The following is a 19105-nucleotide window of genomic DNA, read 5'->3' as shown; positions in this document are numbered from 1 at the left end:
GAAAATCCTGCAAGTCTGGAAAATCTGCTGGGACCTAAACATGACAAACATCTAAACAAGGAACTAAATCATGGATAAAAGAGAGATCTGAAGTCGGGTCTCAGCTTTCCACCTTTAAATATCCTACCATTCATTGAAAATGTCAAACCACACAGTGTGTACAAGCTGTCTCTTTATTAATTAAAAAACAAATAGTAACTTTCCTAAAAAATATCTGCAGCGTTGTGACAGTAAAATAAAACAAGATGTTACAATAATCTGTTTTACCTGCCTTTTACACTCTTCTGCATATGCACTATACTAACCTTTAATTACACAACCATAATAATTTTTCAGAGGTCTCCAGACTCCATCCAATAAACATAATGAACCTCATCTAGGAATGAATCAAAACTGTGCTTTGAAGAGGTGTTTATCTCTAGGACTGACGCCTGTGGTGCTTACTGCAGGAGATGGCTGAGGCGTAACCTGTGCGTCAGCAAAGTCCAGAAGGGAAAAAGATATTCTTTAAAGTTAAGGGATACCTGAATTATGAAACAAAGATGACTTAGCAATACCTGAAGTTCTCTGAAAGATGTAATTTACATGTATGTATATCCTATTATTTGAAATCAAAAGAACCTTTCCCCTTTGTCATACCCTGTAATGGAGTGCACTTTGTTTTGTTGCCTTTCCACTCAGAGCACAGGCATGTAAGGGCAAAGCATGCCCAGCACAACTTCAGTCCCTTATCAGTAGACACACAAACCATGCCTTTACTGGTGAAGGGGGAAAGGTAAAGGATGAGAAAAGAACATCTGACCACAACATGGACTGTGAGTACATCCGTGATAGTTATAAACAATCTTGAAATGATGGTCCATGAGCACATGCTTACAATACAGATGCTTTCAAAGAATTTTCCTCATCTTAATTTATCCAAATCAGTTTTGGAGTTCTTCACATAAACAGTAATAATCATCGTTGTTTTACCAAACATGTTAGGACCACTTAAGACTTCATTGGGCGCCAGGCAGCTGAAAACCGCAGACTGCGAGGGGTATTTCTCACGGTGCTGCTGCGGCTGCTTGCATTCCAAAAAGCTGCATCTCCAGCACAGCAGAAGATTCCACCTTACAGGTCTCAAAGATAAATGGATAATAAATTGCATCAAATAAATGCAAAGCATAGGAGATCTTCAAAAGGTGGAGTAACAATAATACAAAGATAAAACTCTTGAGGGAGAGCACAAAGTAACAGACTCCATCTTGGCAGCATGAGCTAACACGGCAAGATCATGTCTTGAATTAAGCAAAACCCTGACATCACTTTAAGAGCTGATACGTGTGTTTGGGGTGGGGGGACATGGGACAACATGAAATAGACCCTAATACAGCCTGGCTTCCTCACTACCTCTTTCATCCTGAACAGGTAGCCCAAAGTAATTGGAACTAATGAGCTGAAAAAGGAAATGACCAACATATCCCAATGCAGAACCACAGAGAATATACACTTTTGCTCCTGAAACTGAAGCCGTATCTTTTTTCCTCTGTCCTTGCAAAGCATTATAGCAGCGGAGACACTTGACCCTGAATTGATTAGACTACAGTCACAAAGTGGAAAGTCTTACCCCGAGAAGGCATGTCAGGAATCTGACACATGTTGCCCAAGCCTAGCTACCATTCATACTCAAAATCCTTAAACAAGTATTTATGCACATGTTGAATCCACATCAGCAGCGTCATTTGTAACATAAAATACGCATTTAGCCATGAGATGCACCCAGTCTGCCCAGGTTGTAGTAGGCAAGCAGCAAAACCTCAAGTACCTATGCTCTTCCTTGTGTTTCTGTATTTCAGCCCATCTACTAACCAACTTTTTATTAGGCTTTCTATGTTCTGAACAATGCCTCAGTTTCAGTAGATGATTTCTGGGTTCTACATTTTCCTGCTGCCCTAGATTTTCCAGCTGCCTGCACCAGCACGTGGCACAACCCAGCCCAACTGTGCTGAGCAACAAGATGGCCTCCACTCCGAACTGTTCACTGCTTCTAGGAGCACACCAAAACTGCAGTTGAGCTCAGAGAAGTCTGAGCACTTTGTACTCACCGGATTTTGGGGCATTACAAGCAGTGTTAAGATCAAAGGAAAGAGATGAGATGGAAAGGAAAGAGATGGGGAATGGCTAAAATTCTTACGGTTTAAACAACTTAAACTTCCTATGAAGGCAAACGTCTTCACCGTCATCACTGCTGTGTTTCATCCTTCTGTGCCTGTGCACAGCCAAGTCTGGATTTGGCTGCACAAGATTGCTAAGCATTGCCAACTAAAGCTGAAGTCAATCGAAGCACAGCTTTGAATAAATACAGTGTAAAATGCCAGCACTGTTTTAAACTGGGCTCGTTCACTCTGTTCTAGCACCTGCAGGAGGGGGGTTATTACTAAGAACAGGAGGAAAACAAGTTTGTCTCACTCCAGCATCCCAATCCAAAGCAGCAAGAACAGCAACTGCAAGAAATGTACTATGGAAGTCGGGCCTGGGACATGCTCAATCTGCCTGGGTGGCACACGAGCTATCGCATACGGCAAGCTCTGAATGTTTGCCGAGCATTCACTAGCTCCTAGCAGCTTCTGTGATGCAATCCCACTTGCACCCTAAGTAGAATTTAATATATATCCAGGTATGTATCCCTCTCAACAGAAAGGAAATCTGAGGAATACAGTCATGTGGTAAGGTAAAATGATCACTTTGCAAAAGAATCGAAAAACCTGCAAATAGCAAGTGTTACTTCCTCTGCAGCTTGGCACTGGAAAGCTGCCAACACCAGCATGACTGACACCACAGATGCAGGCAGAACTCGCACAACCAGAAATTTCAGTAATTTTTTCCGTATATTGGATTTCATAAAATTATAAAAATAAAACAAAGCAAATAAGGAGACATAAAATATAGGTAGGAGGGAAAAATAGGGTAAATTTGTCTATGCCCACAGTGAAGAACATTACAGCAGAGCTACTAGCACTAACTCTCAATGGAATTTTATTTTAATTCCCCTTTCTTTTTTGATCTCGCCGGTTAATGTTGGGTACTGTTAAATTACGCTGGATTTATTATGTTCTTTGTATGGAACAAAAAGGGGAATGTTTTCTTAGGTTATTAGTGTTCTTAGAACGCCCACAGAAGAAATGCACCAACTTCTCATACACTTCTCTCACCACCAGCTAGCTGTAGCATATTTTTTACTTCAGTAGGTGTCCAGGAGTTCACTGGGCAAAAGGTGAATTTTTCTATCCTTTGAAAAAAGGAAAAAAAACCTCTTTGAAAAAAAAAATTAAAGAAAAATTAGGAAGTTTAAAACAAATAAAACCAACATCTAATGGTATATACACTATGGAAACATTTCCATATCACTTGAACATTAATATTTCAGACCTCTAGCTCACAACAGTCAATCCCCTTGACTAGATGACATAAACTTTCATAGTTAACATGCAAGAATTCAGATGGGATCCAAAAGCCATAAGAACATGACCTACTCAAATAATTTTCACCAAGGAAGGTAACTGTTACATGCAAGCTTTAGCTCCCTTATAAATTCTGAGTTCTAAAATGCTACAAGGAAACCAAAATCTTTCAGTGAAATGTTTGCAATTTTCATTTTTTAAATGAACCAAAAAGCACAGAAATAGGTAGAGACAGAACAGGCATTATACCAAATTACCAATACGACTGCTAATTATATTATTCTGTTTAAAACTTATTTTACTTGGCAGTTAAGATGAGATTCCCCTTTTGTACACATGCAAACTACAGGTAGAAATGTTCAGGCTTTATAGGCATACGAATTGGCATTGCAATCACTTAAACAGAATACCCTATCAAGTTATGAAATATTCAATATTTGATTGCAAACTGCAAGGAAGAAAGTAATGGAATTTAGCCTTCCCTCCCCTCGAGGTGGTAGCTCCAGGGCAGGCTGACTCTGACTCTGGGCAATCCACATTTTGGAATTACAGGGAACAGACCAAAATATGGCCCTGCTGGGTACAAACTAAATATAGTTCTCTCTTGTTCTATATTATATTGTTCATTTCTTTAATCTTCTCAGCAGAGCCTTACTAAGCAATAACCTACTTATTGTGCTGTTTGAAGCATCCTGACCTATTCTTCCAACGCAGGCTTTGATAATATGCTAAGTGTACTACTTACATGATCACTAGTGTTATTTCTCTACCTAAAATTCAAAGATAATATATCATCTAGTCAAAACCTTAAATCTTGTAACCTAGTGCTCCAACTGGGAACACTGTTTATTACCAGCAAATAAAAATCTAATGCACTTAAATATTTCAAACACCTTCCTTTTCCCACTAAAACAACAGCAATTAGAAAATGTGTTAAAAAAAAAAAAAAAGGAAAGAAAAGAAAATGAATCTACAAAAATGCTATTATTCTTACACCTTTTATCCCTTTATACTATTGTATGGAATGATCTGCAGACATTACGGCTGTCTGAGCACTCCCTGACAGCATTTATGTTTAGCCATATTTTGTTCAATGTGATGTTTTAGATAAAAATCTGCTCATCCGTCCAGTTGCTGAATGCATCTCAAAAAGCTGATGTATTCACTTTCTATTATAGTAACTGATTCCAGTAACAAATGCTTGTAACAATTCTAAAATATAGGATTAATGTAGTTACACCCAAGATGATCATCAGTTCATAAAAACAAGCAAGTGGAAAAAAAAAGTGTCAGCAGTGGGATTTAGAAGGCCATTCATTATACCCTTGAGCTATTAAAATGACAATTTAAGAGGTTCACTGGCCTGCTGTGCAAGAGTTCAACATTGATAAGTTACCTTTGGGCTTCCACAACTCTGTTCAGTAGAATTATCCCTGTGTCCCATAGCAAGGAAAGTCTTACAGTGACCTAAGAACTCACCTTGCTAGCTCCATCAGCACGAGTTAAGCACAAATCTAAAATCACAACATTTAAAAAAAACACTATAAAGATGCAAAGACAGCAAATGGAAAGGGAGTATTGCAGACACTACAGCATGAAAGGGTCTGCACTGTCTGAACTGTATAATGCAAAACAGAGTAGAGACATACAATACAAGGAAGCCATCATCTCAAAAAGATTTACAAAATGAGAAGTCTATTTCATGATGCTATAGGATAACAAGACAAAATGGGAGACAGAAAAGCATGCAGGTAGGAACTGTCAAGCAGATGTCTGAGCACCACTGCCCAGCAACTTCATTTACTTTGGCCACCACAGAAAGGGAATCTCAAGGATTTCTCTGGAACAGAAACAGTGGTTTTGTTTTTCAATAACCACTGACATTGGATATAATGCCAAAATGTTTTGCTGTTCTTGTTTTTTAAATAAGAGTTACTGAAATGTTTAAGCCTTATGGCAAACAAATATTGTTTCTCACCTAAAGCCACTGTGCTTTTAAAAGCAATGTGACTAAAATAATATCTACTCGGCATATTTCAAGCCAGGTCCCTGTTTCATGTCTGTTGTGTTCAGGAAATAGTGACTCCTGAGCAAAACAACTTGTAGGTGCCAGAACTCCAGCTAGATGTTTCAACCAAAAAGGAATAATATACTTCATCTGTTCATCCTGAACAAGTTCGTCACCTCCTGGTTCGGAGAACTACCCTTAGAGAAGACAGTAATTTTTCCATTCCAATGCCAATACAGTCCTTTAGTTCTGAAAGGAAAAAAAGAAAAAAAAAAAAAGGCAAAGTAGGAAAGTACAGTAGGAATGGCTGTTCAGTAAGAAAAGAAGAGTGAGGTCATTTACTGAGAGATCTAAAACAGGCCACAAACACTCTCAATGAAAAACATCTCCCAGAGAAGACAAGAAGGTGACCTTCTCAGTGTGATGTCACTTTGCATCCAGCAGGGCTTCCAAAAAAAATTTAACCTATTAGCTGCTGTATACTTTTAATTACCAAAATCATTTATGTAAGCTGTCCATACCCTGACTACGTATTATTACAGCATGATTAATATGCATGACAAGTTGTGGCACAAGAATTAAAAACCTACTTTAGAAGAGACACACACAAAAATCCAGCCTGCCACCTTCTTCCTACGCTTTCTTGCTAACAGGCACTGAAAATAGTTTTTTTTTTTTTTTAATTATTATTATTTTTAATGTTAAATTCTCACAAAAATGGAAAAGACACTCACAGGAATAAAAAAAACTTTCACATTAGAGGAGTTGAAACTGATTTAGTACAAGAGAAATATAGAGTGCTCTAGACAGGGTAAACATTTTCAGATGTAAATCAGATGACTTCTAACACATTTTTCCTTCTTTGTACAAGGTAATAAGAACTGACAGGCACCTTAAGAGATTTTGCTGTAAGGAAAGAATCAGGATGTTCAGCTACGTAAGCAGGTTTGGGGAAACTTTAACAAGTTCAGCATTAATAACTCGAACAACAGATGTCTAGGAAAAAGTCTAGCAAGACAGATAAAGAATTAAATAAAAAGTATCAGGAGAAGTCAGGAGCAATTAACATATCCTCCCTAATCAGTCTTCACATACAAAGGCAGGAATCAGGTTGACAAGGGTAGAGTAAAAGACAAAGCAGTATCATCCAGTCCAATTATAGATATCAGTGTGAATGTGAGTAATGTTATCAAAAGGAGCCTGAGTTGGTAATGCAGTTAGCGGAATGACTAAAGCAAGAATGTGACTAAATCACAGGCAAGAATGTGGGTAATTTGTATATCTGACTGGTAAAATAAAAATGAAATGCAAATGACTAGAGCAGGATATGAAAATACACAAGACAAACACTGTTTTTAGTTTTTATGATTGAAATTCAAGGATACATTTAAGAAAGAGAAAATTAGAGATAATGTAGCATCATATAATAATTATGCAATGTCCTGCAGAATAGGAAACCTGGTTCTTGAAAGAGTACAATACAGCTGATACAGCAAGGGCTTCAATATGGCACTTCGTAAAGTGCTACAAGCAAAAGTAACAATATGAATGGCCAAAAAAAAAAAAAGTGGTAAATAGTGCAATTGAGATAAGAAAGAAAAGGTCAAAAAAAGGAAAAAGAGAGAGAGCAGAAATCACCTTAAGTTACTAATGGAGTTTCTTAAAAACAAATCTTGAAACCAAATTTATCAATAAAGTTGGTATTACGTAGGAACACACTAATGATATTTGCAAGCTATCAATATACAGGAGACCAGCTTATCATACAGAAAGAACTGAATGAATTTGAAGAACTGCAGCAAAGCAGGATGATATTTAATATTACTAACTAAAAGGTCATGAGCTCAAAGACTCTTATCTTCACTATAAACTGGAACCTCAGCAACCAGAAAGGACACAGAAAGGGGAAAGGTAAGAGTTTAGTAAATTTCAGGACGGTTACAAACAATAAGCATCAAAGTAACTGAAAAGGCAAACAAAATTCCAGGCTCTGTAAAAAAGGGTACTTCTAGTAGGGATGCCTTTTGCATCTTTCCACGTCTGCATTCAAAAAAAATAAGATATTTTCATTGTATTCCCTCTTTTACATTATTCCTGTTCATCTACATGTCCAACTGAGCTAAGGACTGAGCTGTATTTTAAAACCAATACCAGTTCAAGCTTATATTAAAACAAGGAAAAATACCAAGAGAACATTCTCTAAAAACTGAACCCTTCCAAACAAAGCGTAAAACTTACTGCAATCCATTTTCAAACAGTTTTAAATGGAGCACAGGAAGTCACTTACTTCTCCCTTGCCTAACACAAAAGAAGTTGTTATATAAGTAATCTTCCATTTCTACTTTGTGAAATCATGTCAGAAGAGTGTGTTCCTGTTTAGACAAGGTACAAGAGACTGTCTACAGTAGCTTAGATCAAAACATTACTTTTTAGCTCTGCTGACAATTACGGTCGATTTTATTTCCCAGACATCACAGGTACGGATTCATTTAGTAGCAGCCAAAAGCAGCAGGAATCACCAAGCTGCTGAAATGCAAAACCCAGCCTAATGGCTGCAAGGTTTCATTTGCTGAAATTCTCACCTACAGAAAGCAAATAGGTACATCGTCATCTTGGATACCATACACAGAAACACTGCAACTTCACTTTCATTTTGCATTATAAAAATCCTACTTTTTCTCATCCCTGACTTTTGTTTCCTCCATCCTTTTGTTCAGCTTTAGTCTTCGTACTGCAGTTATCCACTGCTTAAGGATTTGAGTTTTAAGAAAAGCCCTTTCTGTTACTATGAGATGTTTCACTGTTTTGAGTTATTATTTTTTTCAACGACATGGGAAGAAGCAAACGAGCCTAGAACAAATACACAAATGTGAGAATCACTTAAAGTGATGAAATACTAGACTGTTACATTGATCATAAATCTAAAAGGTATCTTTATAAATACTTTAAAGAAAATCTCAAAACCATAAAGCATACCATAAACATTTGACAGACTTGGTTATTATAGATCGTAATGGTTACTAAGCACAACAATAGATTATATTGTTTGGTTACAAGCCATCTGTTAATGTACTGAACCCTAATAATTAGTTAATACATTAATCATTTATTAACCCTTTACAAATGTGCAGTTACTGTAAAGGTCATGTAGCAAACGGCAATAATACTAGCTACCCACAGGTTAATTCATTAATGCATTTAACAAATCTCCTTGACAAAATACTGCACTGAAGGATCTGCCTAAAAAGCTCTGTTCTCAGTAGAGAACGCTTCCTTGTCAAACCACAGGGAACACAGTAGTTAGTATGTTAGACTTACAGTTTCTGAAGTATGATCTTTTGACTGCTGTAAGGCCATATAACAGCTCATGATTGTCACATGCTGCTAATTCTCTACCGTATTTCCAGCTGCTTAACACATGATAAACTTTTTAAAGTTTAGGTTTCTGCCTTTTACATTGTAGGTGTCCACCTAATAAACTAAGTAGAGGTAAGGTCACCTGGACCTGGACTACTATAACATACAAACAAGAGCTGCTCACAGCAATTCAAGCAGAGCTTGTCATACTTGCATGAGATAGAAAATATTACTGAACATGCAAAAAAACATTACTTGAATTAAAGTACCATACTTACTTATAAAAATAAGGGTTACATTTTCCAGATATTTTTTCTCAACTTAACACTGCCTTCTTAATGCTTAATTGATTGGTCTGGAAGGATCTAATATTATCATTATTATTTTTTTTTTTAGATCAACAGGAAAGACAGAAAAAAATTTAGTTTGCAAGAAATAGAAAAGGTCATTAGAAAAGAGAAAGGGAATGACTGGGTGTTCATGGTCATGATAGTGGAAGGCAGGCTTGAAAAACGGAGGTGATCGAGCATTTAGTAGAACAACTTGCAATGCACTGTTCTGAGATATTCTAAGTTAACTGAGCAATTTTGTTCCATTCCTGTTCCTAAGTTTATTTATACTGTACATGTTAATAAACTAAACGGTAGAGATGATGTAGAGTACTGATTTTATAGCTATGATGTAAACTTTATTCCTTAATATCAAGTCAGACACACTAGGTTGTCCTTTTTAAATCTCACAAGGTAAAAATTACGTAATCATGCAAGGCAAAATGGCAACTTCTTCCTTTTATGTTTTTCCCCTGCTAATAGTTATCAAACAGCAGCAAGAGCTTAAAATGTTTCCACTGCTTCAAGGAGAACAAAGTAGCAACTTCCAAGGAGGAATTATGAAGTTTCAATTAATCCAAAATATTATTTTATCATTCAAGTCTTTTAAAATGAAATGTTTGATACATTTTATTTTTCACAACTCTCATAAGAAGCCATAATTCCAGACTGCCTTTAGGAAGCAAATCTTACTTGCAAAAAAGGCTTTACCACTCTGAGAACACAAACGAGTTTCAGCAGATGAGTAATTCAGAAATATATTACATTATATACAGTGCCACTTTCTAAAATTGAATGACATTTCTCATTAAAAGGTCAGCTTTAAGTTGCTCACACTGTTGCCAAAAATAACTTTTAGGGCGTCTTTTTAAGACCAGCACATCTCACAATAGTTCTTCCATGTAGGAAGGGTGAATTTCACCAGAACATCCGCTTACAACTATGACATAAAAGAAAATTATATAAGAGAGAAAATGTCCATGTTAGATAAATAATGTGTTTCTAACTTTGCAAAAATACTGTTTTCTTATGCCAGAAATGCTTTTATGTTAATCCATGTGAAAATCCATCCCAAGTCACACATTCTGGAAACTGGGTGAGGGGACAGGAAAACAAAATCAATTCAGCACATTCAAACTAAGTGTGTGTTACAGAAATTTTGCAAATTTAACCAAACGATAACTTAGAACTTTCATCTAATATTTCTGACAACTCCATCTTACCTAAGTCTGTTTAAGCCTATTTAAAACCCCTTATGCCATTAAGTTCCCACACAGAGCAAGTGAACGTGATTCACCTTATGCCTACAGAAGTTTATTGGGCCTTGCCCTGTAGCTTTAAACTCTGACGTACAAAGCGGAATAGAGAAGGCCAACTCAAACGAGAAGCTTCATTTAAAAAAAAAAAAAAAGGATCAAAAAGCAGGAACAGAAAGAAATAGAAGGGAAGTTTGAAAGGAACGGAGTTGAACAGTTCAAGGCTGGATGAAACAAGAAAAAGGGGTTAGGCCCACAAAATCGCACTACATCCAAAACCTTGGCAGGAATCCCAAACGTCAAATGTCTCTGAAACCCATTGACAGTATGTGCTCCACACACATTACTTTCATTAACTCTGTTAATCCAAGAACAATCTGTGGTGTTGATCAAAAGATTCCAACTTGGCTGATGAATCATATGAATGTCATCATCATAACATGCAAGACAATCTGTGGTTTTGCTTAAACGTTTGACTTAAGCTCTAGGAAATTTAAAAGAGCTCTGAATTTTGCAAAGCCATACAAAGAGATAGCAAGTGCAGAAGCAATATTGTTAGTGCAATTTAAATTGTACCATTCTGCATGAATAAACCATAGCTAAGTATGTGATCCAGATCTTTTTTCCAATGCAACCCGTTTCAGCCAGTGTCCAGAATAAACCTTTGCAGTGATGTTCTTGAGTAATTAAAGTTTGTTTGTCTATGGAAGCTCTATGTTGTTTCATGCAGAATTTGGAAGATGTGCAGAGAACAACACAGGCAATTGAAAGAAGCCAAAAGCGGGTCTCATTTGAGGAAATTAAATATTTTTCTTCTTTTCTCTGATGAAGAGTTTTTAATTCCTGAATAATTGCCCAGTAACTAGACCTGTTCACATGTGATAATTTATTTTTTTCACTTTCTGGTGCCTACTCTGAGATTCACACAAGCAGCAAAAAAAGGCAGTCAATGGATGTACTGCACTGAATAAAAAGCTATGTATGCTAAATATTCCAGAAGAAAAAGCTTTTTAGTGGTCTCAAATTGAACACTGAGAAGAAAATGATTTCTCCAAATAGTGCCTCTTACGTACATCTTTAGAGAAGAAGGAGTGGTGTAATTCCTACTAACTCTAATGTGACAAGACAAATCAGTATCTATCGTGATCCGTACAGTGCTTCTCTTCTGTAAGATCTTAGAATAATTGACAATTTTACGTCTGGGATGATTCTGAAAGGCATGCAATAAAAACAAAGTCATGTTGAACAATGAGAAGAAGGAAGGCATCAGTTAGCTGTGTTTTACAAATAATACTGTGAACTTAATAGAAAAAATAGAATCACATAATTGAAGTTTATGAAAAAGCAAATGAAAATGATGACCAAGTCTGAAGATACACAGGTAAACTTTCTGCAGCATTCCACCGCCTAAATTTTTTAAAAGACTAAAATTTACAAGTAGTAAAGGGGTTACACAAATGAAGACCTATTTCTATAAACAAAACCAGTACTTTCATCTAAGTACTTTAAAACACTTGTTTATTATTGGTATGTACATTCTAATAACTGCTTAAAAGCAACGCTTCGGCTCTTTGCTTAAATTTCTAAAAAATGAAACAAGAAAAAATGAAATAAAGCAGAAATAATTAAAAAACATGGTACCTTAAACCTAGTTAGAGAATGTATGAAATGTTAGAATAGCCTAAGATCTAAAGCGTCTAAACATTGCTCTGACACACCTGTTAGGCAATAAGAACAGTGAACTATTACATTTCAAGTTGCATAACACCACTGAAAAAAGTTTGACATTAAGTTTGAAAAAGGTAAATTATGTCAACAACAACAATTCTACTTTATTAATTCTAAGGCAGAAGCCACTGATTATTATTAGAATTGTTTTTTGAAGAAAATGAACTGTTTATATATATCTGTATGCATCTGTTTATGCATGTGCATATATATTGTAAACATATTTATACACAAATTTCACACTTTTCACAAAGTTCATTACTAGGAATGAAAAATTTGCCTAAAGCTTTGCAATATGCGTTGTTTATTTCTCTCATACTATGTGTTTCACTTACTCTTATTATTGGCTAAAAGAAAAAAAATATAATCTCTAAGCATATGTAGACATTGAGGAAGCTTCCCTACAGAAGGGAAGTTATTAGACCACGCAGCAACAGAAGGAGTCCAAAGGGGAATTTAGCTAACCTTACGCTGAGTCAACAGGAACTAGAACATTCTGCTTCCTGCCCCTTCTGAAATTTCATTTCCATCCCACCTTACTGACCATGTAGGTTGAGACAGGAAGTAGCAAGACCTACTTCAGGCAGCATCCTGTGAAACCAAGTACCTTGGGCTTGTAAGGGACTAGAAGGGGACCAGAAGTCTAATTACCTCTGAGAGAATGCAGTAAACCCTACCTACTCCTGTCATCCCCTCACTTGAAGACCATACGGAATTTCTTTATCTAGCATTTGATACCTTCTGACAGCAAAAGCATGATTTTTCAAAGACATGGAATACAAGCAAACAATCCTCCTTCTTGCCTACAGAATACGGTGCTCCACTTTCAGCAGGTAATTGCAACCAACAATTACACATAAACAGCTTTTTCTATTGATTTCTGGGAGTTGAGAGACAGGGAGAGAGAACTAGGGAAGAAAGAAAATACGTTTTACATCTGAAGTCTGCTAACTGCCATTATGCTAGAGGACTTGAGCAGACCTTTCTCCTTAAATAACATATCACATGTTACTATTATAAAAGCAAAAGCAAAACAACATGCTTATTTAGGGAAAAAGCAGTGACGTTTATCAAGGCCTTTACTTCCTTTGGGAGTTTAAGCCATAGTTTGGAATAACATTTTGATAAATTTTCTACGACAAGTATATTTTATTTATGAATGGTATTTTCAAACTCCTAACACTATGTCAAGAGATCAGTAGGAAAAACAAAGGCCAGAGAGCCTTTGAATCTCTCTAAAAGATCATCACTGGCTAGTTTTGTTATTTTTCCCTTCAGACTAATTTGAAAGTCTTGAAAAGCACATTAGTCTATCCAGTCCAATCAAAACTCAGGTCTCTGTAGTTAAAATCCCCATGTAACTTCAAACTAAGCAGTGCTATCTTTTCATTTCCCCTTGCTGTGCTTCATCCAGGAAGCACTCGTGACTGATCTTCAGGAAGGAGAGCTATTTTACCAAATGCTAAGAAATGGAAACATTCATCATCCATACAGCAAACTCATATTTTCTCCTTGAAAATCACCTAAAAGAGGAAAACGCTAATTTTCCATGTCTTTCTTCCTCTTACATTCAATTCACAAGGGCAGCCTTTAGGCAGAAAAATGAAAATCTGGGAAGACAATCCAAGAAGGGAAATAGCAAAATGCTCTTCACTTTCTAACATATCTCCCTGAGGAGAGGCAGATAATTTCTTCAGCAAACCTTTAAGACAAATTATTGTTTTGTTGTACTACATTACTACCTTTAAGGTTTTTGAGGAAGTCTTTCTCTATATGGAGTTGCTCAGACCATCACCTGCATATTGAACTTGTACCTTCGCTCTACCTTCACTAATGTGGAATGAGGGCTTATCTATGATTCAACTGTTTACTTAAAATCAATAAAATAGGTAATTAGAGCTCGAATCATCACACTTTTAATATTCAACCGTGATGTTTTTATTATTCTGTTCTATGTTATTGTGTTTTAATTAATTTGAAAATGCAGACATTTAAAATTCAAATATCTAAAAAACTGTGATGTTATCACAACTACTAAAGCTAGAATGTCAGGTATTAGTTATCGCTTTTATACTGAAAGACTACTGAGACACCACAACATGCCTTCTCACACTTCCATATTCCAAATCACGCTACTTTTTGTGTTATATATATTTTGTGTAATAGTAACATCAGAAGCACGTAAGGCGGCGGGATGAGTTGGGGAGTAGAAAAGCAGACTTATTTCCACAACTGGGTCTTCTGTGTGCATTTGTTTGTTTGTCTCACATACTCACAGGCTGTCAGTACTAGAGTATCATCAGACAAGAAACAGTAAGATTAGACTACACTAAGAAATTATTTTCAAGATACCGGTAGTGCTACTGATATTATGTACAGTTACCTACCACACTGTCAGCACCCTAAATGTCCGATTCAGAGCAGAGAAATAGTGTTTCAAAAAATAAACTTATGATAGACTTGCTGCATAATATGATTTTTGGTTGAAAAGAATACCTAGACTTAAACAAAATTTTTAAAAATACAGTCACCAGGGTACAGAGTGTTTTAGCCTGAAAAACTCCTCATAAATAGTGTTACAAAATTGAAGCTAATAATATATTTTAATATTTTTCCCTAAGACATGAGGACAATTATTCTGTGTATTATTCTACTGCATGTGCACGTATATTTTATATGTACCTAGGTGTGTGCATACACAATTTATTATGAATATAAATTTGTACTGGAGTGGATAAAGCTAGGTATGAGCTAATATCACAGGCCTGAAGAACTTCAAGTGTTCAAAGAAAATATCTTCTTAAGGAGCTGTCTGTTAATCATCAGCTGAAAATCACGCTAAAATTATAAACATTACAGTGGCCATTCCCTTGCTCGTCATTTCACTCAGTAAACAGCTACGATGTGTTTAGTACTACACATGATGAAGTACTTGTGCCTGATAATGTATTACTAATTAGTGTATATAAATCTAAATTTCTAAATATACATGCATACAAGCACATATTTCTGCATATATCCATATATTCACAACAAACTGGCTGCATGTTTGGAATATTATTTTTTATAAGGTGCATAAAATTATAAGCTAACTTTAGAAATTATATCTGGATCCAGACTAATTCCTGCTGAAACCAATGGAAAACAACAATAACAACAAAACTTTTGCAGCCCAGTTATCTTTGATCTCTGGGCAATTAACAGGTTCTGCAAAAGAAGGCATATTAGAACTATTTTATCCACAATAAATAACCTTTTTTGTTGTTGTTAGAGAAGTATCTATCAATAAAGCTGTCAAGCCTGACTTGATGTATGCCAGAATCTTCAGAGCACCAAAGTGCTATGCAGCTTTTAAATCTGCAGCTTGCAATTGTGCATTTTTTATTGTTTCTGAAGAACATTACTAGAAAAGCAGCATACCTGACAAAATTTGCACAACTTCTGGCAAATCTTTCACTTATTTGTTACAGGGATATTTTTAAACTTCCATATGGTTGACTTTTGTAATTAACAACTGTCCTCCTAGCATTTAATTCCTTCTCTATCTTCTCCACAGTAAAGAAAATTTCTTATCCACGCTTCCAAGGATCTGTTTCAAGCGCTAACAATCCTCCTAACCCCACAAGCTGTGTCACAATATATTCATATGGACAAAAGCCAAAAGAAATATACCATTCACCTGTGAGAACTGAAGGACGAGAGTTCTGGGAGCAGCTCAGAAGCATGAGATGACAATAGCTCTCTTCAAGCCCCACTGCTCTGCTGTAAAAAAGGAACTGAACCATGGCCCTGGTCCCAGGGACAATCAGTTAATGTCAACCTCAAATGCCAGAGAGGAGGATAACCTGGCATAATGGCACAACACTACTGCCTGTCACATGACAATCACAGCACAGGAACTTGGCCTGAACCACCCATAAGCCAAAGAATATTTAGAACAGATTGGCCGCATTTCTGTATTTTCTATCTGGCCTTGTTCCACGTCTATTCCTGCGAACTCATCTCCAACCCTTACTTGCTGCAGTACACTTCATTCTGTACCAATTGCTTCTTTTGCTTTCTGTTGCAACTGTCAGCTTCGGATCTTCAGGTGTTTGTTGTTGTTGTTTTGTTTTTTGTTTGTTCGTTTTTTAATGTAGTGCTATCAGTTTTCCTCCATGAGCATATGAAAACAGTCCCCTTCAAAGCATTTTCAGTTGCCTTTCAGCACTGATCACGCTTCAGATGCCAACAGTGTTTTTACCAACTGATACTTTAAGTGTCCTCATATAATTCAGCACAAGTATGTCAAAACCAGTAAGGCAGCTGCCATGAGTACGAGGTGCACTGATCTATTACTCTAATTCAGGAACGAAGACATCTAGCATCGCCTTATACACATGTTCCTTAGAGAAAGATTTTCCAATTAGTTTTTTTCCTAGAACTTCAAATCTTCATAATGAAATAAATATAAACCAAAACGTTTAAAAGGTCTTATAATCTCAAGGTAAGAGAAAAGAATGAGTTACTACAAAGAACTTGCTAATGTGAATTAACATGTTTACTTGCACGACAAGTTCACTGAAAGGTATTTCTGAAGCAAATAAAAAAAACCTTCAATTATGAGGGGTGGCAGATGTACATGGATAAACCTGCCAGAATTACTTGATAGTGCAGAACTTACTCAGTCAACATATTACCCAATTTCTATGAGGAAAAACAAACAAGCAAACAAACGCAACAACAATCCAGGCAGCAAATATTAAACTCTTATGAATCTCATTTTATCAACGCAGTAAACAGTACATTGAACAGTTGCCTCCTATTAGAAGAACAGTTTCAAGATTCCTTTGACAAGTTGTGAAGCATAGGAGCAATCAACATTGATCCAGATCACAACCTTGTATGCAAAATTCAGTAATTCTCATTTAAAAAAAAAAAATCTACAAGGAAAAAAAATTACAAGTTTTCTGAGTCTCTGAAATCAGACTGTTATTTGAGCTGGTGCTGAAAGTAGTCTAAGTATTTGCTTTCAATTGAAAAGAAAAATACCAGATTATATTCAGAGAGAGAAAAAGAAGTTTCCAAGTTCACACATTGACTAATACATTACCTTTTCAAAACCTCAGTTAAAATCAAAGGAACTTCTCTTTAAAGTGTTTATCTACTTTTTTTTCCCCAGTGATGACTAAATACCAGACAGTTTAATTTGTGACAGTTTCTAGTCACAATAATAAATATATAATGTTGTATGTATGTGTTGTAAATACATAGTGTTGTATGTAACGTTGTAAAAAGATGTTTTACTGAGCAAACCACAGAAATTAGACAATTTACTGTTGTTTTTCCTATTAAATCAAATTTAGCAGAATTTGTAACATCTTACAGGGAGACAAATGAAAGAATACTCGTAAATTGAAACATTTCCCACTCCTAAAACAAGGACTGGGAGATATATTCACCAGCTTTTATGCTAGGGCATTCTGTGCAACCTAATAGCTTCACTAGGCATACTGCATCTGAAGTATAACCTTTCTCCAGACTTCAGTGCTACAGAGACATTGCCCAGCAGTTTAACAGAAGCCACTCCGCCTTCATTTAGTGTAGCCAATAAAAAATTAGCAACTCTCCCTTTAAATAGAATGAAGCAGCAAAATGAAATTTCAGGGCTGACTATAAGATGCCCTCTTTGAATGGGACTGGAAAGTGCACAGGAATGCATACTTCAACAATCTCTTAAAGTGAAGGGGGGGGATCTTGTTTTATTTATTTATTTTGTTTCTAATACTAAGTGTCGCGCTAGATGCCATTCTTACAGAACTGCTAAGTTAAAAATGTTTGAGAGTTTCTAGTTTACTGAGAAAGCTATTACCTAAGGAGAAATCATATATGAATGATTTCACTGTAATCCAAACCAGAAAATTTTGATATGTCTGAGACTAAAAACAGCTAGCCTAGCAGAAATTTGAGATTCACTTCACCTTGTATAGATATAGCTGCAAGTACATGCTCTGCTTTTTTCAACTTAAAATGGATTTTGCACCATGACAGATTTTGTTCTGCATTAAAATTGCAAATTTTCTGTGTGGCCCAGTTTCAGCCGCAATTGATCTGTTGTCGTCATAGATTAAAAAAAAAAAAAAAAAAAAAAAACAGCGAAAGGCACTGCAGCTTTAAATATTTCAGAGCTATGTAGCTAGTAAATAGACTCCATTGCAATATGGCTCTGAAGGTCGTGTCCTATTGTCTCTTTTCTCTGCAAATATTTTGAACAGCATAAAATGGTTTATTTTATACAATACCTCCCTGCCATTTCTAAAACACGTCAATTGTATTAGGCATTTCCTTACTGGAAAGGACAGATACGCCACTCTTTCCATACACACCCACGCTGCTTCTAGATGTATTCAAAGCATCCACCGTGAATCCACAGCACGGCTGTACGTCAGACATATACAGCCTTTCATACGTATACCTTATGTGAACAGACCTCCCTGTTAAACTCCCCAACATAAAGACAACTAATTATTTCAGTGATGATAAATAATTAACTGGATTTCAAGTCAAATAGCACCTTCAGTTAAAATTTACGTGCCAGTTAGGAAATTGAAGCAAGCTATTTTAACATCTCCTGCTTCTCACATAATGAGTGAATATAAAAAATAATTATTCTACAAAGAGCATCGATAGAACATAGTCTGCCAAACCTGCTTTTCATGTAGAAAGGCTAGTTACTACCTTTCCGATGATACAGAAAAAGAAAAAAAAACAACGGTCGCATTTAAGAACAGATTACAAGAACAATAAGACCTAACGTTGAGCCAGAATTTGGAATCTTTGTGTATGCACCCCCTAGGATCAACCCCACTTCTTTCATATGAGGTGACAATTTGGTGCAGATATGAATTATGGAGATGCCTCTCAGGTAGAACAATAAAGTGAAATATCCCCCTGCAATAAATACACCGTGTGATAGCTGTCACCACATAGAAGGTACATGTAGTC

General features: G+C 36.1%; 1 protein-coding gene and 1 long non-coding RNA gene across 16 annotated transcripts in view; both read right to left on the bottom strand.

Moving 5' to 3' along the window:
* CPEB3 (cytoplasmic polyadenylation element binding protein 3) overlaps positions 1 to 19105 on the bottom strand; it is a 93919-nt gene that overhangs the window by 66603 nt on the left and 8211 nt on the right. The window lies entirely within an intron of this gene.
* LOC308196838 lies at positions 6118 to 19105 on the bottom strand. The gene is made up of 2 exons (XR_013952433.1): positions 8125 to 19105; positions 6118 to 8033 (listed from the first exon to the last, which is right to left on the bottom strand). It is a non-coding gene; the product is annotated as an uncharacterized lncRNA (long non-coding RNA).

Source organism: Anser brachyrhynchus, assembly GCF_964034855.1.
Source record: "Anser brachyrhynchus genome assembly, chromosome: 6".
Lineage (NCBI taxonomy): Eukaryota > Metazoa > Chordata > Aves > Anseriformes > Anatidae > Anser > Anser brachyrhynchus.
This window is presented reverse-complemented; position numbering and strand designations above follow the sequence as displayed.